Source organism: Thalassophryne amazonica, chromosome 12, assembly GCF_902500255.1.
Source record: "Thalassophryne amazonica chromosome 12, fThaAma1.1, whole genome shotgun sequence".
Classification (NCBI taxonomy): Eukaryota; Metazoa; Chordata; class Actinopteri; order Batrachoidiformes; family Batrachoididae; genus Thalassophryne; species Thalassophryne amazonica.
The window spans coordinates 45042961-45069476 of NC_047114.1; the positions used below are offsets into that span (position 1 = coordinate 45042961).

At 44.1% G+C, this 26516-nt stretch overlaps 1 long non-coding RNA gene across 1 annotated transcript in view; it reads right to left on the reverse strand.

Annotated features, from left to right (window-relative positions):
• Nucleotides 1-2399: 2399 nt before the first annotated feature.
• LOC117522063 overlaps nucleotides 2400-26516 on the reverse strand; it is a 61050-nt gene continuing 36933 nt past the window's right edge. Inside the window, exons 2-3 of the long non-coding RNA XR_004564135.1 lie at nucleotides 22622-22790; nucleotides 2400-2425 (exon numbers count right to left, since the gene is read on the reverse strand). This is a non-coding gene — a long non-coding RNA (uncharacterized LOC117522063). The remainder of the gene's footprint in view (nucleotides 2426-22621; nucleotides 22791-26516) is intronic.

Consider the following 26516-nt stretch of genomic DNA (forward strand, 5'->3'; position numbering starts at 1 on the left):
AGCAGTTTTCTGAAGAAAATCCTTACAATTTTTTTCCCCTCAAGATTAATTTCTGATTACTGTACACTCTAAACACAAGGGTTGTAAATGTAATACTATTATTTTCAATATAATTGTTCATTTTAGGGATTTAAGTAATAATGTTTCATTTGATTTAATTAATTTCAACTACAATATTGTTTTGCACTTAATTGACAATGTTATATGGAAAAAGTTACCTTAACTTTATTAATTCAATTTGTTTATTTCTTAGAGTGTACATTTTTAATTTAAAAATACTTCTTACATTCGATGTTCATCTGTAAATTAAAACCATAAATTATCTGTTGTTGTTGTTTCAGATGAAATAATTTCTTGATTAACATGATAATAAACCTTGGATATTTATTTTTAGACAAATGAATATGAAAAACAATGTGTACATTTTTAAGTCTGGTAGATTCATTCATTCATATCTGCATTTCAACCAGGAAAAAAGACACTGTAAATAAATATAAATATTTATTATAAACACAACAGGAGATGATGTACCAATGACTGCAGTTTGTCTGTTAATTAGGATTTCTCAATGTGACATAAACCTCATGATGAAATCATTTTTATTTCAGTCATTTTAACATTTAATTACATCCTCATTGAATATGTGAATGCTTTTATTGTTGTAATCACAACAGAGTAATTATTAAAATATGAATTTGACTATTCTAGTGATTGTGAATGCTTTGAAATTGTGCACAATAGGGGTGGGGCTTCTTCTACCTGTGCAAGTGTCTTTTTGACTGAACTTTGACTTCATGGTGTGTTTAATGATTCAGTCATTTAATGTTAAAATATAAAAGAAAAAGTTCCTCTTTAAACAGCCTTTGTTTTATTTTGAAGTGTAGCAACAGGTGTGAGTTTTCAGAGACGACAGGTGCTGGGCTCTCAGGACATTTAACCAGATGATGGTCTCCTCGGCAACTTCGACCTCTTGGAGTATTTGGAGACACTGGAAGTTTTTGAAGTGCATCTGTAATTGCAAGGTTCTCTGCACAGCATATGTTGAAATGTTCCTGATGTGGGACAAGTGAAGAAATATATTTCTTTAAATATAAAGAAACACGAAACAGTAAAACAAAAAGTTTAAGGTTCTTTGTGTCTTGTAGTCATAGCAGTAACAATAAAAAACTGTGTAGCTTTATTTGGTAATAATAAAATAGATTCAACAATTTACAAATATAAAATGTTCTCTCAGCTCGACTGAGCCATTCTGCAGCTAAAGGCTAAGCTAAAGTTAGCTGACAGATCTTCAGCGGTGCACTACGTCACATTTTATTTTTAGATTACTCTCACCTCAGACAAATTTGCAGAAGCTCCGTTGGTCAAACTGGGTGTGTGGATATATCCAAAAGTGAAGCATTTCAGATTGAGTGTGTCTGCTGAGTCACACCGGCTAGTGTGTGAGTGTGTGTGTGTGTGTGTGTCTCTGCTCGAGTCTCTGGCCTGAATACCTCCTACTTCATCTTCGTCTGGCCGGCCACTCCAGCTCGTAAGTGTCACATACTTGTGACGGGCCAAACAGTCACTGAAAAAAGCTTCTCCCAGCAGGGTGATGTCTGCCACTCATGCTTCTGCTTTTTTTCTCTTAATATTGTGGTTATGACTGGCAGACTGAGTGTTTTGCTTTTTCCTGTCACAAATCCATGATGCCAATTGTTTGGGTTGTTCACAGGTTCTCAAAAAGCCCGATTGTGATGTAGACATCTCCGCCCCCTCTGCACGCTGTTGCTGTGTCCAATGTGTTGAATGTTTGCAACACGTTCAATGCAAGCAAAGGCGTCAAAATGATAGACCGACACGTTCAATGTGGCCCTTAGACATCTAGCATGATACAAACCAGAGATAGGATATTTCAATAAATCAATGTCCTCCAAGGCTCAGGAATGAAGAACAATGGCAACAACCAATTTAACAACTTCAACAAAGTCCCTAACGTGCTGTTTTTTGTTACACCAAAATGTTTATTCCTTTCTAATCATTTTTTTCATCTGTTTACAAATGTATAAGGTCAGGCCTATAAGTAACTGGACAGTGACATTGTTTTTAGGATTTTGGACAACAACAGATCGTTGTGGTGTATAAGCAGGGCTGGAGTGGCCCTGGACTTTTTGGTCCATACTTGCCCACCACTACAATCCGCGTGCCGATACAGTGCCAACTTGCCCCCTGTTGAAATACATATAAACACACAAGCCCTTAATAACACTACTATACTGAACAATATCCCTTTATATTCTAGAGCTTTGAAAAAAAATAAAATAATGATGACTACACAGTATGTTGCTCACTTGGGCTTAAGAAGGATAATGGAGAAAGGATTTAAAATTAACTCACTCACTCATAGGAGGTGAAACTGTCATGGCATTGGCAGGCTGGCAGCAAGGTCCTGTAGGTCACATCACACGAATAGAGAGCCCCGTGAAAGACAAACAACAAAAGATGTATGCATTATTTAAATGATTACTGAGCAATATCTATGCAAGTTGTCAGATCTTGACTAAAATAAATGTATAATAGATAGCCGAGGAAAGTAATTGTACTGCACCTCCTATCATCGCCACCACCACCAATCTCCACCTGCTACTGTACCACCTACATAGCAGCAGGAGTCTCACTGACACTGACAGGGACCCACAGGCACCCTTCCCAGGCCAGCCCCTGCAGCAAACATCTCTGACATTTTTCTTCCCTTAGCAGCATCAGTAACAAGAGCTTTTTTTTTTCCCTCAGTTTTTCTGCACCACCTTTCAGTTTTTCTACTATTTTGTGAGACGCTTTGTTTTTCGTGTTCTGCTATGTTGTTTCTCTCTCATCATGATTGCTCATCATTAAAGGTGACTGGATGGGGGGTCTCAAACATGCATGCGTGGGACTCCTGGACCACTGTAGCCTATCATAGGGCCACAAATGAGTCAGGTATTCTTTTGACAGATGAGCCACTGGGCCTATGCTGTGTCTGCAGGCTGCAGCTGGACTCTGTGCGCCGGTGTATGTCTCTCTCACTGGGCCAGGAGAGATACCATGGCAAAGCACAGAAAAAAAACAAACAAACAAAAAAAACAGGCAGCCCATTACTGATCGAGCCACCAGGAAAAATCCCAGTACTCCCAATGGCCAGTCTACCCATGTGTAGAAGGAGGTGAATGAGAAGGCAAGACTCTCAATCTACCAGTCGATTTACACTCCTATTCTTACTCCTATTCTATACTTCGTCTCATTGAAAGGAGCCATCTGAGGTGGTTTAGGAATCTGGTGAGGATGTCCTCTAGTCTTCTCCTGAGCAAGGTCTTCAAGGCACAGCCAACTGGGAGGAAGCCGCAGGGAAGACCAGGACACGCTGGAGGGATTATATTTCCCAGTTGTCTTAGGAAAGTGTCTGGATTCCCTGGAAGTTACAGGATTTGGCTGAGGATAGGGAAGTGTGGGTGAGCTGCTAGGTCCGCTGCCTCTTCAAAGTTGACCTGGTGTCACCGACGGAACAGTCTCCCCTAAAAATCGGTCTGCCCTGCCTTCACTGCGCATGCGTCATTAGCCACGGTTCATGATTATCACTTCGTTTCTTCTTCAAACTGCACTCCAGTCATCATTTATCTCAGCAACAGATATCTGAAGCTTTTGTACAACAATCATTGTTGAAATACCACTCACAGCTTCATGGTGGAGGGGAACTGAGAAGGATTATTTTCATACAATATAATGGATTAAATGTAGACTGTAGTCTCACATGTGCCCTCTAGAAAACTGGAACTGAAATTTCGCATCTTTTCTAAGAAAATCTTTCTCTAATGCTGCATCATTCTGAAACTGTAAAAAACAGGGGGAGGTGTAAACTCTAATCTGCTTCACTCAATCGCGGGCTGGTTTCCAGTCGATCGCATGAAGGTATGGAAAAAAACCTCCCGTGGTTCATTCTATCTGCGCATGCACAGGGTCAAGAGGTCATGAGGAGCTACAGTGGAGAGCGAGGTGAGTGTACAGTGGCGGATGCAAAAAGATCCAAAACTTATCATTTTCATCCAGAGTGGGAGGAAGATTATTTTTTGTTTATTCAAATGGCAAATCCATCGGCCTTATCTGCAATGCCAACGTGGCATTACCGAAGAAAGGGAATTTGGAGCGGCATTTTAAGACGATCCACAAGAGCTACGATGCTAGCTTCCCGGCTAAATGAACTCTTCGTGCCAGAAAAGTGCAGGAATTGAAAAGCCAGTTTGCAGCACAACAGGCCCTTTTCACCCGGTCAAATACCACCAGTAAGGCTGCAACCACAGCTTCTTATCATGTCAGCTGTGTTCTGGCAAAAAGAAAAAGAAATATTTCAAGGATGGTGAGACTGTGAAAGAAGCGTCCATGGAAGCTGCAGATGTGCTCTTTGCCAATTTTAAAAATCAGGAGATTGTGTCTGCTATTCAGGATGCGCAGCTCTCAAGAAAGTCTGTTAAACTTTAATTAATGGTGGAGGATATTGAATGGCAACTGAGGATATTGAGGCATGTGAGTGTTTTTCTCTGCAATTCGATGAATCCACTGATGCTGTGCATGGGTACAATTTGGTGGTGGATAGGGGGGACATGCCCCCCCACCTTTTCAACCTGGGGGGACAGAATATGGTATGCCCCCCCATAACCTTCTGACATATATGTGTGTACTTGAAACATGCTATGCCAGTCTTATGTGCAAAACCATGTCAGTCTTATGTGCAAACCATGTCAGAATAGTATCTTTGTTTCTGCAAGTTTGTATTTTTACCAGCATTGACTTGTTTACAACACCTGTTTCTTGTTTGTCACATTCGGAATTTTGTGTGACTGCATTTGCCCAGATTTGAAACCAAAAATAGTTGCCTCTAGGGACTAGTGTCTAACATAAGTATCAATGGACCATATGCTAATTTACTAAATTCTGAAAGTTAGAAAAGGAAATCAGAAAAGCTATCTGGGACCTCAGAAAGCCCATCTGCAATTATTGCTTGATCTCCAAAATGAGTCTATGCAAGCGAAATTATGTTCAGTATGAGTGTTGTCATTAGTGCCACTTCGAAAATTAAATTCATGATAAGTAATTTATCCTAAACTTATGATCTGTTGTTTTTTCAAACTTAGGCAAAAAGAAATCTTGAGAAAAAAAAATACAGTATGTGATAGTTAATAATTATTAAGAGCCTGTTCTTTCATATTTATGAATACATTTTACCACATATCCACAGTTTCAAATTACATAAGTCAAATGGTGTCCACTTTATGGTCTTCTCAAAACATTAAAATTACTGTTCTGGATGCTCAGAATGCATCTGAGCTTATCTAGAAACCGTTGGCTTCTGGGGGCCTAAAGCGGCCCCCAGACCCTGGCCTATGGCCTTCAGCCCTGTGGATCTCGCACTTTGTCCCCCCCAATTTCTAGTTCTAAATTGTGCTCTTGATGCTGTGGATGTGGCACAGCTATGTGTTTTTATTAGAATGGTTTTTGACAACATGAATGTAAAAGAAGAGCTGCTGACAATTTTGGCTTTGAAAGGGCACACGAGAGGCACAGCTATTTTTCAGGTTTTTATGGAATTTGTTAATAAGAGCCAGCTGCTCCTCTACAAACTTATTTCCATAACCACCGATGGGGCTCCAGCGATGGTTGGACGTGCTGGTGGGTTCATCAGATTGTGCAAACAGTGTGAGTTGTGTGGGAAGATTTTAAATATGGAAGATGTTATGGATGTGGCCAACAAAATAGCTTGTTCTGTTCAAGCCAGGAGTGTGCAGAGGCGATTATTTCATGCAGAGCTGGAGGAGACAGGTGCAGAACACACAGATCTGCTGCTGCACACAGATGTTCGATGGCTTAGCCGAGGAAAATTTCTGGAACGGTTTTCTCAATTGTTGCCTGAAATTAAAGAATTTCTGAAACAGTCAACTCATGCTGAATATGCACAGCTAGAAGAGAGTCAGTGGCTCTTGGATTTAGCCTTTCGTACTTATCTGACCGACAAGCTCCATAACTTGAATCTAGAACTGCAGGGTAAAGATAAACACATCATCAACATGATCAGCTCCGTGAACACATTTAAAAGCAAGTTACACTTGCTATTGGGCAGGTTGCAACAGTGTGATCTACGAACTTTCCACACATAGATGCAGAACTTAAGTGTCAAGGCAAAGACTGTGCGGAGCTTGAGAGTGCACATTATGCTGAGCAAGTGCAAAGCATCTTGTCAATTTGACAGGCGCTTTACTGATTTTGCTTCCATTGAGCCTGTTCTCACTTTTCTCTATTTTCCATATGGGGAAAATATTAATATGGATTGTATAACATCCAAAACAGAATCAGTTTTCAACCTGGATAGCTGTGCTGTTGAGAATGAGATCCTCACACTGAAAAATGACATTGAGATGAAATCCAGAGCAACACCTGGCTTAAACGTCCAATTTTGGAATCTAATGCAGAAAGAGAAATACCCCAACCTCAGACAAACTGCACAGAATTTGACTGCACTTTTTGGATCAACTTTTCTGTGTGAATCTGCCTTTTCACACATGAAAATCATCAAGTCAAAATACAGATCCACCATTACAGATGACCACCTTGTGGCCTGCTTACGGCTGGCAGTCAGCTCCTACTGTCTGTATTACGAGAGACTAGCTGCCTCCTCTCAGTGCCAGAAGTCCCACTAAGGTAGGGAACAACTTTTCCAACTTGAATTAAGGATTGTATTATTCGAGTTGTTTGTTGTGTTGCTACAGGCCAGTCCTAGGCCTATTTTTGCTTATTGTTTGTACTACACACATTTACTGCAATAATGTATTATTATTGTTAAAACTTCATATTTGTGCCAGAAAATTGTGTTATTGTATTGGTGCATAATAAATTGCTGCTATGCTATGGTGTTCAATATGGCTTGGTAGATGTCAAAACACTCTCAACTTTAAAAGTAGATTTCGGTTGAAAAAAGGTTGGGCACCCCTGCTTTATGGAATCAAGAGATAGGCATAGGTTCCAATAGGGTTGGGTTTATACAGGACTCAGACATACCTGGATTTACAGTGCACTTAATGTGTAAGTATATTAGCATTCATTTATATCACTCTTCAAACTTCAATGTAACTAAAATTAAACCTAAAATGAAAAATGATACTCAAGCACACAAAAGTTTAATAACTCAGGTTTGTGTCATTTTTATGCTGATTTCTTCCTGCACAGAGTGGGTGGCTCCGTAGGATCAGAGTTGAATTACCAATATGTACACTGTAGGCATGTGGAGATTAATCAGTACGAATTGGTATCTAGATACAAATGTGTGCAACGCGAGTGCATTGGTTCATTCACTGTGCATCGATTCAATTGACAGGTTGAATCGTGTTGCATTGCTCGCTGCCTGCTTCCAACAATTTTTTCCGGAGCACATTGAATGCACCAGGTTGTTTGTTGAGAAAATGATTATTTCTGTATGTTGATTGCAGACTGCAGCTTGTTTGCTTGAAGCAATGAAGCAACGCTTCGACCCGCTGTTTGCTGGTTCTCTGCTTCACCGGTTTTCAGAAGCGGCAAGTCCACTGGCGTGAACACTTGTGCGTTAACTGAAGTTTACCATCAGGTAAAGGAAATAATAATAATAATAATAATAATAATAATAATAATATCCTCTGTTTTGTGGGACTAAGTGCACAGCTCCAAAGAGCTGCGCAGAATTTGGTCAGAATTAATAACTTCAGAGCAAATCGATGTTTTAAATCAAATGACACGTCTTTCCAAACATTATAATACAAACAATAAACTGCAACCAACCAAAACTGGGTTTGTTTGTTTTTTTCCCAAAATGAGACGTCCTGCGTTTTTTATGACTTACATCTTGACATGCAGCCAGCTGGAGGAGCTCACCTCAGAGGCTATGGAGTTATATTTGTGCCATTAATATCTGAAAGGAAATGCTTTTGACAAAAGCTACAGCTTTTGTTTATTTCTATTTATGTCCAGAGATCTAGGATCCATCATGTACATCAATGATCCAGTGACCATCTACAGATTTTAGTGACCAATTTCATATTTATTTACTTTAAGACTCAATAAAATGCTGCTGACATAGAAAACCTGTAAAGCCTACTTTTCGTACATAGAAAATTCACAAGAGGAATTGATAAGGGAATTGATAAAGAATCGGATTGATAAGCGGAATTGATAATGGCATCGAATTTAATAAAATCTTATCAATACCCATCCCTAATCGTATCACATTGTGAGGAATTGAATCGCCATCAGATACATACAAAATTGCATTGAATCGGGAACGGGTGAATCGTATCCCATCGTATTGTCATTTATCCCTGTCGTATCGCTGGTAGTGTATTGAAGTGCGTATCAAATCGTTGTCACTGATGAGATTCACATGCATAGTAGGCCGATGTTCAAAGGCTACTTGCCTGGGCCCTTGAACGAGACACATCATCTGCATTGCCACAGTCCATCCAGCTGTAAAACACACAGTTTTAGGCTGTGGAACTATGGAAGTAACCTGTGATGGACTTGCGCCTTGTCCAGGGCAGGATTCTCTCAGGGGTTCAAAAACTATTAATCAGTGTGGCTAGTTGGTGGCCACCTGAGAAGTTGACTAATCATATATTTATTTGAAAGAAAAAAGCGATTAACTGTTATGGTATACATGTACGTACTGAGTACAATAGAACCCCAGGATGCATGACAGCCAGGACACAAAACCTTAAGTTCAAAATACAAGGTGTTTTAATTCTCCAATGTGACAGTGATCAGACAGCAGTGACAAGGTATTTCCATGTGACAACAGATCCAAAAATAACCACAGCCAAAGTGAGAAGCTGAAGGAGGGAGTAACAAAACACAGCTGTCAAAAAACACAGCGGGAACAAAACACTTACAACCTGGAATTCAGGGTGAAGACCAGGGGAGGTGATGTTCTAGTGGTTAAGGTGTTGGGCTTGAGTCCAGAAGATCATGGGTTCAAATCCCCACCTGACTGGAAAATCACTAAGGGCCTTCCGCAAGGCCTTTAATCCCCTATTGCTCGCGGTGTGTAGTGAGCGTCTTGTATGGCAGCACCCTGACATCAGGGTGAATGTGAGGCATAATTGTAAAGCACTTTGAGCGTCTGATGCAGATGGAAAAGCGCTATATAAATGCAGTCCATTTACCATTTACCATTTAAGGCGAACGAGATGAGGGACTGAAACAAGGAATGAACATAATCGACCAGCCAAGGAAAGACAAATGGGAGTGGCTTAAAAAGACTAACTAATGACAAACAGGTGTGCAGCAGAAAACAGAAGGATGAATGAACAGGTGCACGTGGAAATAACAGAAATACTTGCAGGAGATGGTGAGTGGAATCATAACAAACAATAAACAACCCGAACGAAGATATGAAACCGGTTTGTCAGCTTCAAAACCAAACCACTCCTGTCTCAAGAGAAGCCCCATTCTTGCATGGCACACTCGGAAACAAGGATGAATGATCAAAAGTTAGCAGGATTGAAGCATGCGAGAGTAAAGTTCAAACAAATAACCCTCTCACAATGAAAAACAAAGGGTGAAAGTAAAAGGTTAACAGAGATGTAAACAGAGAGTTGTTGGGCTTTGGTAGATGTATGTTCTCTCTGAGTGCCCTTCTAGTTAGCATCACAGAGCAGACTACCAGCTTTAAGCATTCCAAATAATGTGAGCACATAGGAATTATAACACTTTGATTTTTATGTGTCCAGAAGAAACTGGACAGTTGAATTCTGAGCTGTTTTATGGCTAATATTTTATCTCTAAGTCCACACATAGAAAGCCTAGAGTTGATTTCAGGAGATCGTAAATATGTGATGAAAGTTGTGAAGACGAGGCACGTATAACGCCTCTGAAGGACTTACAGGTTTGCCTGGCTGTGACTGGAGAGGCTGTGCATTAAACAGGATTTGTCTCTTGCTTCAGCAGTCACAGCTGGGTGCTTCCTCTGTCTGTTGTCTTCTCATTTTAAGGACATCATGAAGGCATCACGTGTGCTGGCCGATTGCTTCATGAGCTGGTAGCATTTAGTCTTTGTAGCTTTACAAATGGGTTTGGTTTATTGAGTTTGGTTGGGTTTCTTTGCTTCTGTGTTTGTTGAAATAAATCATTCATGAAATCGCTTCCATTTTGTCCTTCCCATGACCCTGGGCAGGTGTCACCTGGTAGTTTTCAACAGAGAAGGCATTGTTTTAAAAAAAAAAAAAAACTAGCCTCAACTTTATCTGAAAGCACTATTACCAATAATAATAGCACCTGGATACATGTTTCAAATTCCAGAAGGTTGCTGGGTGTGTGTGGGGGAGACGCCCAGAAAAAATTCAATTTCAATTTAACTCAATTTATTTTCATTTATATAGTGCTAAATCACAACAAAGTTGCCTCAAGGTGCTTGACACAAAAAAGATCTAACCTTACCAACCTGTAGAGTAAGAACACAGGCAACACTGGTAAGGAAAAACTCCCTCTGATGATTTGAGGAAGAAACCTCAAGCAGACAAGATTCAGGGTGACCCTCTGCTTGGGCCATGCTACCAACACAATTGACAATACAAATATACAGGACATTTTGGGAGTCCATGCTGGTGTACAGGATGGGAGGTTTGCAGAAGAAGACACCCACTCCCACTTCTGGATGGGGCCGCACCTTAAACAAAGAGAAAAAAACAATCAGGCATCAGAAAGATGACAAATATAGTATAATTTGTCAGCATTAAGCAACAAGAAAAACAGAAGAAATACTAAGATGATTGCTGGCCACTAGTCCTAAGCGTCACTAAAAGACCCAGAGTGTTGGGAAAGTGTAGTGACACGGACCCACAACAGGGGGCATAAATGAACGAACAATGAAAGAGTCGAATATGAACACTAGACTGTTGTGAATGAGCACAACCACAATACAGAGGAATGTGAAATTTTGCAAACACTCAATCACAAGGGTGACGTGTGGGCAGGCTCGAGGATAGAAGACGTCTGTCCTGAGAAGAACCGGAACCACACGATTTCCTCCGCCACCGAACCCGGAGAATACTGGAGCCGCCAAGTCCCGAGTCCCCAGGTGGCCACCGTCTCCGAATGTCGGATCTGGTACTGCTGGCAAGAAGCAGAAACAACAAGATGTGGGTGTGTGCACACCCAGTAACAGCAATGGTGGAGATTCCACCTGCAGCTCCTGTCACACAGCGCTTATCTGGTGGGGTGTAAAGCGAAGCTGTCGCCGGTCACGCCAATCTCCAGATAGTGCACTCCACAGGAAAAAACAGCTGCAAAAAATGAGTTTACTAGACACAGTTATTTATACGGCTGAGATTGTTACCTTCACAGGTCGATGATATCTTGGCAACGAGGTGGAGATGACGTCCGGGTTTTATGGAGTAGCATGATGAAGTGTTGATGGGTGACAGCTGTCATGAGATGATGAGTGACAGCTGTCACCCCCGGCTGTGTCCGTGGCAGCAGCGCCCTCTCGTGCCTGAAGCCCGCACTCCAGGCAGGGCGCCATCTGGTGGTGGTGGGCCAGCAGTACCTCCTCTTCATGCGGCCCACACAACAGGATCCCCCCCCTCAACGGGCGCCTCCTGGCGCCCGACCAGGTTTATCGGGGTGTCAGCGGTAGAAATCGGCCAGGAGGGCCGGATCCAGGATGAAGCTCCTCTTCACCCAGGAGCGTTCGTCAGGTCCATACGCCTCCCAGTCCACCAAATACTGGAACCCCCAGCCCATTCGACGGACGTCCAGGAGCCGGCGTACTGTCCAGGCCGGCTCCCCGTCAATGATCCAGGCAGGAGGCGACGCCGGACCGGGAGCACAGAGGGGTGAGGTGTGGTGAGGCTTGATTCTCGAAACATAAAAACCGGGTGGATCCGCAGTGAAGCTGGGAGTTGGAGCTTCACTGCGGCAGGGCTGAGGATCTTGAGGATTTTGAATGGTCCGATGAACCTGTCCATCAGCTTAGGGGAGGCCACTTAGAGGGGAATGTCCTTCGTCGACAACCACACCTCCTGCCCGGCCTGGTATGCAGGGGCCGGGGACCGCCGGCGGTCTGCATGGGCCTTAGCCCTTGCCTGGGCTTTCAACAAGGCAGAACGGGCGGTGTGCCACACCCGATGGCACTGCCGAAGGTGGGCCCAGACCGAGGGCACACCGACCTCTCCCTCCACCACGGGAAACAAAGGGGGCTGGTACCCCAGACACACCTCAAACGGGGAGAGGCCAGTGGCAGAAGACACCTGGCTGTTATGTGCATACTCGATCCAGGCCAGGTGGTCACTCCAGGCCGTCGGGTGTGCGGATGTCACACAGCGGAGGGTCTGTTCCAACTCTTGGTTGGCCCGTTCTGCCTGTCCGTTCGTCTGTGGGTGGTACCCGGACGAGAGGCTCACGGTGGCCCCCAGTTCTCTGCAGAAACTCCTCCAGACCTGAGAGGAAAACTGGGGACCATGATCCGAGACTACGTCAGCTGGTATCCCATGCAGACGGACGACGTGGTGGACCAGGAGGTCCGCTGTCTCCTGGGCCGTAGGGAGCTTCGGGAGGGCCACGAAGTGGGCCGCCTTGGAGAATCGGTCCACTATCGTGAGGATGGTGGTGTTGCCCTGGGACGGTGGGAGGCCCGTGATGAAATCCAGACCAATGTGGGACCAGGGGCGATGTGGCACAGGAAGCGGTTGGAGCAGTCCTTGGGACCTCCTGTGGTCTGCCTTGCCCCTGGCACAGGTGGTGCAGGCCTGGATGTACTCCCGGACGTCGGCCTCCATAGACGCCCACCAGAAGCGCTGCCGGACAACTGCCACGGTCCTTCGCACCCCTGGATGACAGGAGAGCTTGGAACCGTGACAGAAGTCTAGGACCACAGCCCTGGCCTCTCGTGGGACGTACAATCTGTCCTTCGGACGTGTCCCCAGGTCCGGGCTCCGGGTCAGGGCCTTCCGGATGGTCTTCTCCACGTCCCAGGTGAGGGTGGCCACGACAGTGGACTCCGGAATGATGGGCTCCGGTGGATCCGACAGTTCCATCCCACAGTTTTGACTTCATCTTCGTGTACCCGGGACAAGGCATCCGATCTCTGGTTCTTGGTCCCGGGGCGATAGGTGATCCGGAAGTCAAAACGTCCAAAGAACAGTGACCAGCGGGCTTGCCTGGGTTCACCGCTTGGCGGTCCTGATATACTCCAGGTTCTGATGGTCAGTGAAAACCGTGAACGGCACAGACGCTCCCTCCAACAGGTGTCTCCACTCCTCAAGAGCCTCTTTCACCGCAAGGAGTTCTCGGTTGCAGACGTCATAGTTCCGTTCAGCTGGGGTCAACCTGCGAGAAAAGTAGGCACACGGGTGAAGAACCTTATCGGTCTCTCCGCTCTGGGATAGCACGGCTCCTATCCCTGAGTCAGAGGCGTCCACTTCAACCACAAACTGGCGGCTAGGGTCGGGCTGCACCAGAACTGGTGCAGTAAAGAACCGTCGTTTCAACTCCTTGAACGCGGCTTCGCACTGATCCGACCAGGTGAAGGGGACTTTTGGAGAGGTCAGGGCTGTCAGGGGGCTGACTACCTGACTGTAGCCCTTAATGAACCTCCTGTAGAAATTTGCAAAGCCGAGGAACTGTTGCAGCTTCCTACGGCTTGTTGGCTGGGGCCAATCTCTCACCGCCGCAACCTTGGCCAGATCAGGGGCGACTGAGTTGGAGGAGATGATAAACCCCAGGAAGGACAAAGAAGCGCAGTGGAACTCGCACTTCTCGCCCTTCACAAACAGCCGGTTCTCCAACAACCGCTGCAGGACCTGACGTACATGCTGGACATGAGTCTCAGGGTCCGAAGAAAAAATGAGTATATCGTCCAGATATACGAAGACGAATCGGTGCAGGAAGTCCCGCAAGACGTCATTAACCAAAGCTTGGAACGTCGCGGGGGCGTTAGTGAGGCCGAACGGCATGACCAGGTACTCAAAATGACCTAATGGGGTGTTAAATGCCGTCTTCCACTCGTCTCCCTTCCGGACCTGAACCAGGTGATACGCATTCCTAAGATCCAACTTTGTAAAGATTTTGGCTCCATGCAGGGGGGTGAACACGGAATCTAACAACGGCAACGGGTATCGGTTGCGAACCGTAATTTCATTCAGCCCCCTGTAATCAATGCATGGACGGAGTCCACCATCTTTCTTGTCCACAAAAAAGAAACCTGCACCCATCGGGGAGGTGGAATTCCGTATCAGCCCGGCAGCTAATGAGTCCCGGATGTAGGTCTCCATTGATTCGCGTTCAGGACGTGAGAGATTGTACAGCCTGCTGGACGGGAACTCCGCGCCCGGAATCAAATCAATGGCACAATCGTATGGTTTGGGGCAGTTTTTCTGTATGTGCGCTTTTGAGCTGCAGAGAAAACACTCCCCGCGGACCAGCCTCCTCATTCTGTCATCTGTTCTCATTTTGGCCCTGTGCGTTTCCCTAGCAACGTCAGCAGGGGGAGCTGTTGCCCCACGGAGCGCTGCGGCTGTGGAGCGTGGGGAGGGCGGAACCCTTTTGGACCCGGAAGGGAGAGGGACGGTGCGTGCCCGGCCACGTCCTTCGTCTCGCTCCCGACGGCGTTCCTCCAACCGATTGTCTGACCGTATAACTAGATCGATAAGCCCATCTAAATCCCGCGGTTCTTCCTTCGCTACCAGGTGCTCCTTCAGGACCGACAACAGTCCATTATGAAGGCGGCGCGGAGCGCAACGTTATTCCAGCCGGACCTCGCAGCCGCGATGCGGAAGTCGACTGCATATTCGGCTGCGCTCCGGCACCCCTGTCTCAGTGACAGCAGCACTGTTGAAGCAGTCTCTCCTCTGTTAGGGTGATCAAACACTGTTCTGAACTCCCTCACAAACCCAGTATAAGTGGTAAGGAGCCGTGAATTTTGCTCCCAAAGCGCTGTAGCCCAAGCGCGTGCCTCACACCACGAAGCAAGTTAATTACATAAGCCACCTTGCTGCCGTCAGACGCGTACATTACGGGACGTTGTGCAAAGACGAGCGAGCACTGCATAAGAAAGTCCGCGCACGTCTCCGCACAACCCCTGTACGGCTCTGGGGGACTTATGTATGCTTCAGGGGATGGTGGGGGGGTTCGTTGAACGACCAGTGGAATGTTTATATCCTGCACCGGGTCGGCAGGAGGAGGAGCCGCAGCAGCGCCCTGAGCGCGCGCTTCCACCTGTGCGGTGAGAGCCTCCATCCTACGATTAAGGATGACGTTTTGCTCGGTCATCTGATTCAGCCGAGCAGTAAAGGCGGTGAGGATTTGCTGCAACTCACCGATCACGCCTCCTGCAGACGCCCGTGCACCCTGCCCTTCCATTGGCTGTTGAACAGATGGGTGACGCCCCTCGGGATCCATGACGTTGGCCGAGATATCCTGTTGGGAAAGTGTAGTGACACGGACCCACAACAGGGGGTGTAAATGAACGGACAATGAAAGAGTCGAATATGAACACTTTACTGTTGTGAATGAGCACAACCACAATACAGAGGAATGTGAAATTTTGCAAACAGTCAATCACAAGGGTGACGTGTGGGCAGGCTCGAGGATAGAAGACGTCTGTCCTGAGAAGAACCGGAACCACACGATTTCCTCCGCCACTGAACCCGGAGAATACTGGAGCCGCCAAGTCCCGAGTCCCCAGGTGGCCACCGTCTCCGAATGTCGGATCTGGTACTGCTGGCAAGAAGCAGAAACAACAAGATGTGGGTGTGTGCACACCCAGTAACAGCAATGGTGGAGATTCCACCTCCACCTCTCATCCACACTCGTGCAGCTCCTGTCACACAGCACTTATCTGGTGGGGTGTAAAGCGAAGCTGTCGCCGGTCACGCCAATCTCCAGATAGTGCACTCCACAGGAAAAAACAGCTGCAAAAAATGAGTTTACTAGACACAGTTATTTATACGGCTGAGATTGTTACCTTCACAGGACGATGATATCTCGGCAATGAGGTGGAGATGATGTCCGCGTTTTATGGAGTAGCATGATGAAGTGTTGATGGGTGACAGCTGTCATGAGATGATGAGTGACAGCTGTCACCCCCGGCTGTGTCCGTGGTGGCAGCGCCCTCTCGTGCCTGAAGCCCGCACTCCAGGCAGGGCGCCATCTGGTGGTGGTGGGCCAGTAGTACCTCCTCTTCAGGCGGCCCACACAACACAGACTTTAGATAAAGCTGAGGCCGCGGCCCACTCCGTTTCCTGATACAATAAATTTTAAAGAGTAAAACGCATAATAACATACTATGCCTGTATGCTAACCATACAAAAGGGAAAATAATGCGTCTTAAGTCTGGACTTGAAAGTCTCTACAGAATCTCACTGTTTTATTGATGCGGGGAGATCATTCCGCATACCAGGAGTATGATAAGAGAAAGCTCTGTACCCTCAGATTTTTTTATACACGCTAGGGACACAAAGTTGTCCTCCACCCTGAGAATGCAGAGCCCAGGCCAGTACATAGGGTTTATTTAGGTCAGCTAAGTAGGGAGGTGCCAGTCCGTGAATAATTTTATAGGTTAATAGCAGAACCTTAAAATCTGATCTCACAGGGACAGGAAGCCAGTGAAGAGACAGCAAATTGGGCGTAATGTGGTCTGCTTACTGTCAAAAGACTGGCAGCAGCATTTTGAATGAATTTGAGACACCTCATGCTGGACTGCAGTAAACCAGAAAATAGAACATTGCAGTAGTCCAATCTAGAAGAAACAAACACATGAATCAGGATCTCAGCATCAGCCACAGACAGGATGGGATTAATTTTATTTCATTTTTTTCATTTCATTTCATTTATATAGCACCAAATCACAAGAAAGTTGCCTCAAGGCGCTTCACACAGGTAAGAGCTACCCTTACCAACCCCCAGAGCAAGCACACAGGTGACAGTGGTAAGGAAAAACTCCCTCTGATGATTTGAGGAAGAAACCTCAAGCAGGCCAGACTCAAAGGGGTGACCCTCTGCTTGGGCCATGCTACCGACACAATTTACAAAACGAATATACGCTATATTTTGCAGGTGAAAGAAAGCAGTCCTCATAATATCTTTAATATGGAGGTGAATACGAGGTCTGTTAGAAAAGTATCAGACCTTTTAATTTTTTTCAAAAACTATATGGATTTGAATCATGTGCGCTTGCATCAGCCAAGCATGAACCTTGGTGCACATGCGTGAGTTTTTTCACACCTGTCGGTTGCGTCATTCGCCTGTGGGCAGGCTTTGAGTGAGCACTGGTCCACCCCACTTGTCGGATTTTCATTGTCAGGGAAATGGCTGAGCGATTGGAGCAGCGCTGAATCAAATTTTTCCAGAAACTGTGAGAGACAGCCAGGTGGAAACCATTCGGAAGATTCAGATGGCTTTCGGTGAAGATACTCTGGGCGTCACATAGATTAAGGACAAAAAGCATGTCCGTGTTGGAAACCATTCAGAAGATTCAGACGGCTTTCGGTGGCTTTTCAGTCGAGTGAGTATCCGAGAAATTGTGTAACAGCTGGGCATGTCACAACTTGTCCTGTGAGACTTCCAACACGGATGTGCTTTTTGTTGTGCGCCATTGCGGCTCCGTCCTGACGTGCGAATTCCTCTGCATGTCTTTCATTACAAAATCTCCTGTAACAGTGGAATGTGATAGTCTGACGACGTCCCGGATCAACACAGCGTTCACTTTGGAAATGATCTGGTCATTTCAGCCTGTCGATGGCCGCTCGGAGTGCGGCGCGCCCTCCACCGCTGTGGGCCATCTTTAATCTGGTTGTAATGCTCCTTAATCTGTGTGACGCCGAAAGTATCCTCACCAAAAGCCATCTGAATCTTCCGAATGGTTTCCACCTGGCTGTCTCTCACATTTTCTGGAAAAATTTGATTCAGCGCTGCTCCAATCACTCAGCCATTTCCCTGACATTGAAAATCCGACGAGGGAGGTGGACCAGTGCTCACTCAAAGCCTGCCCACAGGCGAATGACGCAACCGACAGGCGTGAAAAAACTCACGCATGCGCATGAAGGTTCAAGCTTGGCTGATGCAAGCGCACATGATTCAAATCCATATAGTTTTTTAAAAAAAATGAAAAGGTCGGATAGTTTTCTAACAGACCTCGTATATACAAGGTTGGGTAGGATTACTTTGAAAGAATACATGTGGATTACATGTATGTATGTACATACATTTGGATTACTTGTAATCTGATTACTTTTGGATTACATTTCAAAGTAATCCTACCCAACCTTGAATATATATATATATATATATATATATATATATATATATATATATATATATATATATATATATACAAGGTCTGTTAGAAAAGTAACCTAATTATTTTTTTAAAAAACCACATGGATTTGAATCATGTGTGATTGCGTCAGACAAGCTTGAACCCTCGTGCGCATGCGTGAGTTTTTTCATGCCTGTCGGTTGCGTCATTCGCCTGTGAGTGAGGTGTGGTCCACCCCTCTTGTCTATTTTTTATTGCGAATAAATGTCTAAACGATTTGGAGCTTTGCTGCATCAATTTTTTTCCAGAAACTGTGAGAGACCTCCAGGTGGACACCGTTCGAAAAATTAATATGGCTTTCAGGGACGATTTTATGGGGATTAAACAGATTAAGGAGTGTTACTGCCGCTTTAAGGACTGCCCACAACTGCTGCGAGCGCGACGCGCTCCCAGCCCCCATCGACAGGCTGACACCCTGCTGGAACAACCAGATCATTTCCAACGTGAAAGCTTTGTTGATCCGGGACCTCGTCTGACTTTCACAAAAAGGCAGAAGATGTGGACATCAGCACTTTTTCTGGCACATTCCACCATTACAGGAGTTTTTTTCATGGAAAGAAAAGTGGAGGGACGCGCCACGGAGCCGTTCATTACGCGGGACAAAACCACCTTGGTGTTGGTCTCTCAGGATAGCTTTCAGGTGGATTTCAGACAGATTCCGGTTGCTTTCCAGTCGTGTGAATATCCGATTATGATTGTGCATGAGCTGGACATGCCAGAACATGTCCCGTGAGGCTTCATCACGGCGTTGCTTTGCGCCGAGTGGCTGCACCGCGACGCGCGGTGGAGCAGCTTCTCTTTCCATGACAAAAACTCCTGTAACAGTGAAATGTGTCGTTCATTTTTAAACTGGACGCTGTCTTGATCCGGTATGTCATCTGACTAGCACAGGAATTGTGAAAAGACGTGGACATCAGCACTTTTCCGGCACAATAAGAAAGATGTGCGGAGGAGTTCCGCGCGTCGCGGTGCAGCCGCTTGGCGCAAAGCAACGCCGTGATGAAGCCTCACGGGACATGTTCTGGCATGTCCAGCTCATGCACAATCACAATCGGATATTCACAGGACTGGAAAGCAACCGGAATCCGTCTGAAATCCACCTGAAAGCTGTCCTGAGAGACCAACACCGAGGAGGTTTTGTCCCGCGTAATGAACGGCTCTGTGGCGCGTCCCTCCGCTTTTCTTTCCATGAAAAAAACTGCCGGAAAAAGTGCTGATGTCCACATCTTCTGCCTTTTTGTGAAAGTCAGAGGAGGTCCCGGATCAACAAAGCTTTCACGTTGGAAATTATCTGGTTGTTCCAGCGGGGTGTCAGCCTGTCGATGAGGGCTGGGAGCGCGTCGCGCTCTCAGCAGTTGTGGGCCGTCCTTAAAGCAGCAGTAACACCCCGTAATCTGTTTAATCCCCATAAAATCGTCCCTTAAAGCCATATTAATTTTTCGAACGGTGTCCACCTGGAGGTTTCTCACAGTTTCTGGAAAAAAATTGATGCAGCAAAGATCCAAATCGTTCAGACATTTATTCACAATAAAAAATAGACGAGAGGGGTGGACCACACCTCACTCAAAGCCTGCTCACAGGCGAATGATGCAACCGACAGGCATGAAAAAACTCACGCATGCGCACGAGGGTTCAAGCTTGTCTGACGCAATCACACGTGATTCAAATCCATATGGTTTTTTAAAAAAATAATAAGGTTGGATACTTTTCTAACAGACCTTGTGTATATATATATATATATATATATGTATGTATATGTATATATATATGTATATATGTATATATATATATGAGTGAAAATGTGAGCTTGTGTGATGCTTATAGAAATCTTCAATTTTGAGCCTATCTACATCAAATTTGGTGTTCAAATGTCGGTCAGTTTGCTCCTTATGGGCATATTTAAAAAATGTTTTATTGTTCATTTAACAAAGTATTCACATTTGTTCTTCATACTTGAGATCAATGATAGAAAATTCCTCTTCCAGAGGATATTACTGAGGTAATTTCTACAGATTGTTTTACAGAAGGTAAAAGGTGCTGGAATCGTTAACAACACATGAAAGCGCACTCAGAAAAAATGACTGAAACAGAGCATTTAGACTGGATAAAAATCACTGATGAACTGTGGTCATAATGACTTTGCCCCACGTCCACATGTAAAATGAATCCCATCTAAATAGGCTTTAAAATTACTTTGATTTGGATTTTAATTCAGTATGGCTGAACGTTTACTGAGGCCACAACTCATGGTTTGAGAAAACAAACTGATGACCTCAAGCAGGTCAATATTAACTGTAGCAGAACAAACTTTTTTTTTTGCACATTTCCTCTTCATATACCAGGTCTCTTCTGCTGACCTGTAGACGAGGCGACACCCAATGACACACACAATGGCCCTAAAACACATGCACACTGTACACTGACATTGTGGTATGCTTGAGATGGGTGTGGAGAGAGCTTCTGTCTGAAAACCTTCAGTGCACCACCTGACGTGTGCGAAGATTAGAATGTGAATAATGGGAGGGACGCGCAGTATAGCCTGACTTAACCGCTGCTTCATACTGTACCAGAAAATGAACAAACATGTCAATCACTGGCTAAATTAATGTTTGCATTCTGAGCTTAGCCGTCTATCAAATCTGACAGTTTGTGAAAAAAAAAAAAAAAAACAATCCTAAAAGCATAAAGTCAAGTACTGAGAAGACGTGACCCTATCAGCTATGCGCATTTCCTTCTCTCAAGAGACGGCACATGCACACAGATTTAAGAGTGACAGCGGCTCCTTCCATGTGTGCACAGCTAATGTAGCAGTTACAGCTACTTATTGGATGAAATATGGCAGCATGGACAGTGGACAGCGGCAGCTGGAGACCGGGAGAGAGAGAGAGAGAGAGAGAGAGAGAGAGAGAGAGAGAGAGAGAAGCCTTTATAATCTATTATTTCTATGTTCAGAGATTCTTTATGTGTTTTATTGCCCATTATGCTGCAATTTTAATGGTTGTTTTATTGTTCATAAAAAAAGTACTCAAAACAATGTTGTATTATTTCCACAAAGTCTTTACAGGCTCTTGGTTAAATGTATGGTACTCAAATTTGAAGTTGTCCAAGACAGAGCCATTTAAGTTGTGCAGTTCAAATCAAGTTAATTTTGTTAAACCTCTTGTGCACAAGTACGAGGCCTGTTAGAAAAGTATCGTACCTTTTTATTTTTTTCAAAAACTATATGGATTTGATTCATATGTTTTTATGTCAGCCAAGCTTGAACCTTCGTGCGCATGCGTGAGTTTTTCCACGCCTGTCGGTTGCATCATTCGCCTGTGGGCAGGCTTTGAGTGAGCACTGCTCCACCCCTCTTGTCATTGTTTCATTGCGAGGAAATGGCGGAATGATTTGGGCTTTTTTTCCATCAGAATTTTTTCAGAAACTGTTAGAGACAGGCAGCTGGAAACCATTCGAAAAATTTATCTGGCTTTCAGTGAAAATTTTACGGGCTTCACAGAGAATAAGGAGTGTTACTACAGCTTTAAGGACGGCCCACAATGGCGCATGGTGCACCGCACTCCGAGCTGCCATCGAGAGGCAGAAACCACCACATCATTTCTAAACGGATGGCTGTGTGGAGCTGGGACCATCGTGTGCAATTTCTCTGGTTATCACAAGAGCTGGACATCAGCCATTTTCCGGCAGATTTCACTTTTAACAAGAGATTTTGTCATGGAAAGCCACGCGGAGGCTTCGCGCGTCACGACCGATTCGCTGATGAAGCGAGACAAAGGAACACCTCCGTTCGGAGTGTTAAAGGACAAGTTGGGACAAGCCCAGCTCTCCACAATTTCTCTTATACTCACTCGACTGGTAAGCACTGAAAGCCGAGATAGGCATGTCCCAAATCATTCCGCCATTTCCTCGCAATGAAACAACGACGAGAGGGGTGGACCAGTGCTCACTCAAAGCCTGCCCACAGGCGAATGATGCAACCGACAGGCGTGGAAAAACTCACGCATGCGCACGAAGGTTCAAGCTTGGCTGACGTAAAAACATATGAATCCAATCCATATAGTTTTTGAAAAAAATAAAAAGGTATGATACATTTCTAACAGACCTCGTATAAGTGTGACTGGCATACTGTATGTATGCACATGTGCATAAAGAATAAGAAGTAAGTTCTTTATATGTCTTGAGACCCATTTATGCCTGTGTTTATTCTGGGATTCTGTAATGTCAAACAGATAAGAGTCTACGACTCCAAATGGACAGGATGCCAGTCCAATGCATGTTACTTACCCAGAGAAGACTAGGACTCATTTACAGATGGATGGACTGGGTCAATGTTGGTGAAGTATCTTGTCCAAGGACCCAGACTCATGGATTGAGTATAATCTCTATCCCTGTTGTAGTCTTGCATGAGACAGAGACAGATAATCTGACTTCAGGCAAGGATTTGAACTGGTTCCTAAAAGGAAAACCAGAAACATTTCATATTTTGCTATAGGAACGAAAGCAAAAGCAGACACTTTATGTATTTTTTATGTTCCAGAACAGAATCACTTATTTAAAACAGTGGTAACTGGTTAATATAGTTATTTATTTATTTTTGTTCTTGAAAAGGTTTCCTTTTACAATGATCCGATGACATTCATTTCCTCCTGTCAGTCATTTTGTTATTATGGTTGTTGTAGGTAACGACAGTGTTGGACAGAGTGCCGCGTCCTGTGTTTCACGCTGAGAAATGCACCCAGAGCAGACAAACATTGAGGGACTTCGTTAAAACCACTGTGTTTATTTGTGTTATTATTATGCTTTTTTTTTTTTAATTAATGGGATTTATTTTTGTCACAAGCAGAACACTGAAGATGTCAGATGGCTGAATACTGGCATGAACATATTGAGCACTGTGACGCTTTTAACTTTTAAAATAACTTATTTTTCTTGTTGACAAGACAAAGTGCTGGAGTTCTCTGGTTCAGGCTGAGAAACAAAAACAAACACTGAGGAACTTCTTTAAAGACTTTGCATTTCTTCAGTAATTTCCACATTAAGGAATTTAAGTATTTCCCAGACATCATCTTCCAAAACAAGACTGTCTGTCTTATCATCAGGCTGTGAGGGTCCAGTGGTTAAGCGTTGGGCTTGAGACCACAGGATCCTCAGTTGAAATTCCAGCTGGACCGGGAAATCACTAAGAGCCCTTGGGCAAAGTCCTTAATGCCCTAGTTGCTCCCAGTGTGTAGTGAGCACCTTGCATGGCAGCGCCCTACCAGTGTATGAATAGGTGAATGTGGGGCATTATTGTAAAGAGCTCTGAGTATCTGATGCAGATGGAAAAGTACATTATAAATGCAGTCCATTTACCATTTGATGATGAATCTGACTGAAATCACATAACAGGTCAGATTAATACTTTATATTTATTTAGTGTGTGAATAGCTTTAATATTTGAAACAGTCATAACTGCATGAATGAACATGTTTAGCTTTAGCTGCTGAACACATCGGTGGATCCTAAAACCCAGTGAACAGCAATGAGTTAGCACCCGGTCCATTATTTTGATACCCCGGGCTTTGTCTGCGAGATGGAGAGTAATAAAGCTTTGTGTCTTTTAAAAATACAAAAAACACACTGCTTCACCTTAAATATGCCATAGGTCTATTTCAGGTGATTATCACAGATCTTTCTCTTAAAAGGCTTTATTTTACTCAGTGTCCCGCTTTTGAAAAGGTCTAGGTTCTGCTGTCTGCTCCAGTTTTCGTGTGTATGTGGCGTTACAGCACCGCATACGGCTCTGGTATATAGAGTGTTTTCAGTGTACTACAGGTGACATGGAATATTATTTACCAGCTTGGGAATTACATTTTTTTCCTAACCGGTTCAGCGACGAAAATTTTGGGGTGGAACCCAAAACCGTAAATGTCAAAATACTGTTTCTGTTTGGAACACAGCAGTTGGGGGAAAAAAAAATTCTGATTAAAAGCCCTGGCTGCAGGGAAATAATAAATTTAAATAATCCATTAATTTATTGTATAGTGTTCAGAGACATGGCCAAGGCAAGGAAGGCTGAACCACGACCACCAATGAACGAGACTCACAAGTTGAAACATCAAGACTGAGCAAAGAAATATCTGAAGACAGATTTTTTTCAAAGGTTTAATGGACAGACGAAATGAGAAAGAATCTAGCTGGATCACTAATGCACACAGCACCTCTTCAAGTCAGATGCCAGCAAGGTGGAGGAGTGGTACTGCTCTAGGCTGCTATTATTAAGGAAGAGCTACTTGGACCTTTTCAGGTTGAAGATGGACTTAAATAAAACTCCAAACCTACTACCAGTTTTTAGACTATACTTTCTTTGAGCATTGTTACAGGAAAAAGTCTGCATCATTCAAAAAGTCCATGATTTTTATGGAGGACAATGCTGCGTCACATGCATCCAAGTAAGTACACGAAAAAAACTGGAGTAATATTTACTTGAAAAAACCTAGACAAGTTTTTTCACTCAGAAATTCCAAGTAAATTTTACAAGGGGAATTCTTAAGTAAATTTTACTTGCATATATTAGTTTTTTCTAAAAGAATAACTCAAGTAACATTTATGAGCTATTATCAATTGAATATTTTCATTGAATTTTACTTCATCTTTATTCATAAAAAGTAAAACCTTTCAGCTGTTCCCCTTGTTTTCATCCAGTTTGGATCTGCATGTTGATTTGGCACAAACCCTACACTGGATGCCTTTCCTGATGCACCTCCACATTACACCACCCCTGCACTGAGTATGTTTAGTCCCTTTGGCTGCCCTTGTTTTCACTCAGTCACCACAGCAGATCTTGGATCATTAGTTCATGAATGTGTTCATTATAAAACAACCATCAATGCATCTTTTTCCTAAACAGAATTTGTTTTGTCTCACTGTCTGACAAATTTAAGTATTTTTAATAATCCATAGAAAGCAGAGGTGTGGCCAAGTGGTTAGTGCACGTGGTTTCAGTGCAAAAGGTTCCCGGTTCAAACCCCACCCCTGGCGCATCTCTCCATGTAATGTGGAGGTCCATCAGGAAGGGCATCCAGTGTAGAATTTGTGCCAAATCCAGATCCAAATAGGACCTGCTGTGGCAACCTTAAGTGAAAACAATTAAGGGGAACAGCCAAAAAGTTTTACTTTTTATGAATAAAGACAGTGTGCTTCACTGCTTGGTTAGCAACCAAAGGCCTCAGTGGTGATAGATAATGGCATGGCCCCCTTCCTCGCTTGACTTAAACTCTATTGATGACTTGTAGGTCTTCCTTAAATCACAGACTGCATGGATGGAAGGCTCATGGCATGTATTGAAAAGAAGAGGGGCTGTGGTGCATCCGGAAATTAGTATTATTAGTATTATTAGTTTAGCATGGTGGTGGCAGCATCATGCTGTGGAGATGTTTTTCAATGGCAGGAACTGGGAGACTAGTCGGGATTGAGGGAAAGATGAATGCAGCAAAGTATAGAGACATCCTGAATGAAAACCTGCTCCAGAGCGCTCTTGATCTCAGACTGGGGCAAGGTGACCAGATGTCCCAATTTCACATGCATGTTTTATAATCTGACAAATTTCCCAATTGTGAGATTATAAAACACTCATTTCAAAACTGAAGCCTGACTATGACTATGCTGGACACCTTCGCAATTTGTGAAAGGTAATGGAAATGCGGAACTGGCCCGCACAAAGTGGGACATCTGTTCACCCTAGACTTGGGTGACGGCTCATCTTTCATCAGGACAGTGACCCTAAGCACACAGCCAAGATATCAAAGGAGTCGCTTCAGGACAACTCTGTAAATGTCCTTGAGTGACCTGCCAGATCCCAGACCTGAATCCGATTGAACATTTCTGAAGAGATCTGAAAATGGTTGTGCACCGACACTCCACATCTTACCTGATGGAGCTTGAGAGATGCTGCAAAGAGGAATGAGCGAAACTGCCCAAAGATGGGTGCATCAGTTTGTGTCTTCATATTCAAGAAGATTTGAGGCTGTAATTGCTGCCACAGGTGCTTCAACAAAGTATTGAGCAAAGGGTGTGAATACTTATGTACAAGTGATTTCTTAGTTTCTTAAATTTTTAGTAAATTTGCAAACATTAAAAAAAACTTTTTCATGTTGTCATTATGGGTAGAATTTTTGAGGGAAAAAGGAATTTACTCTAT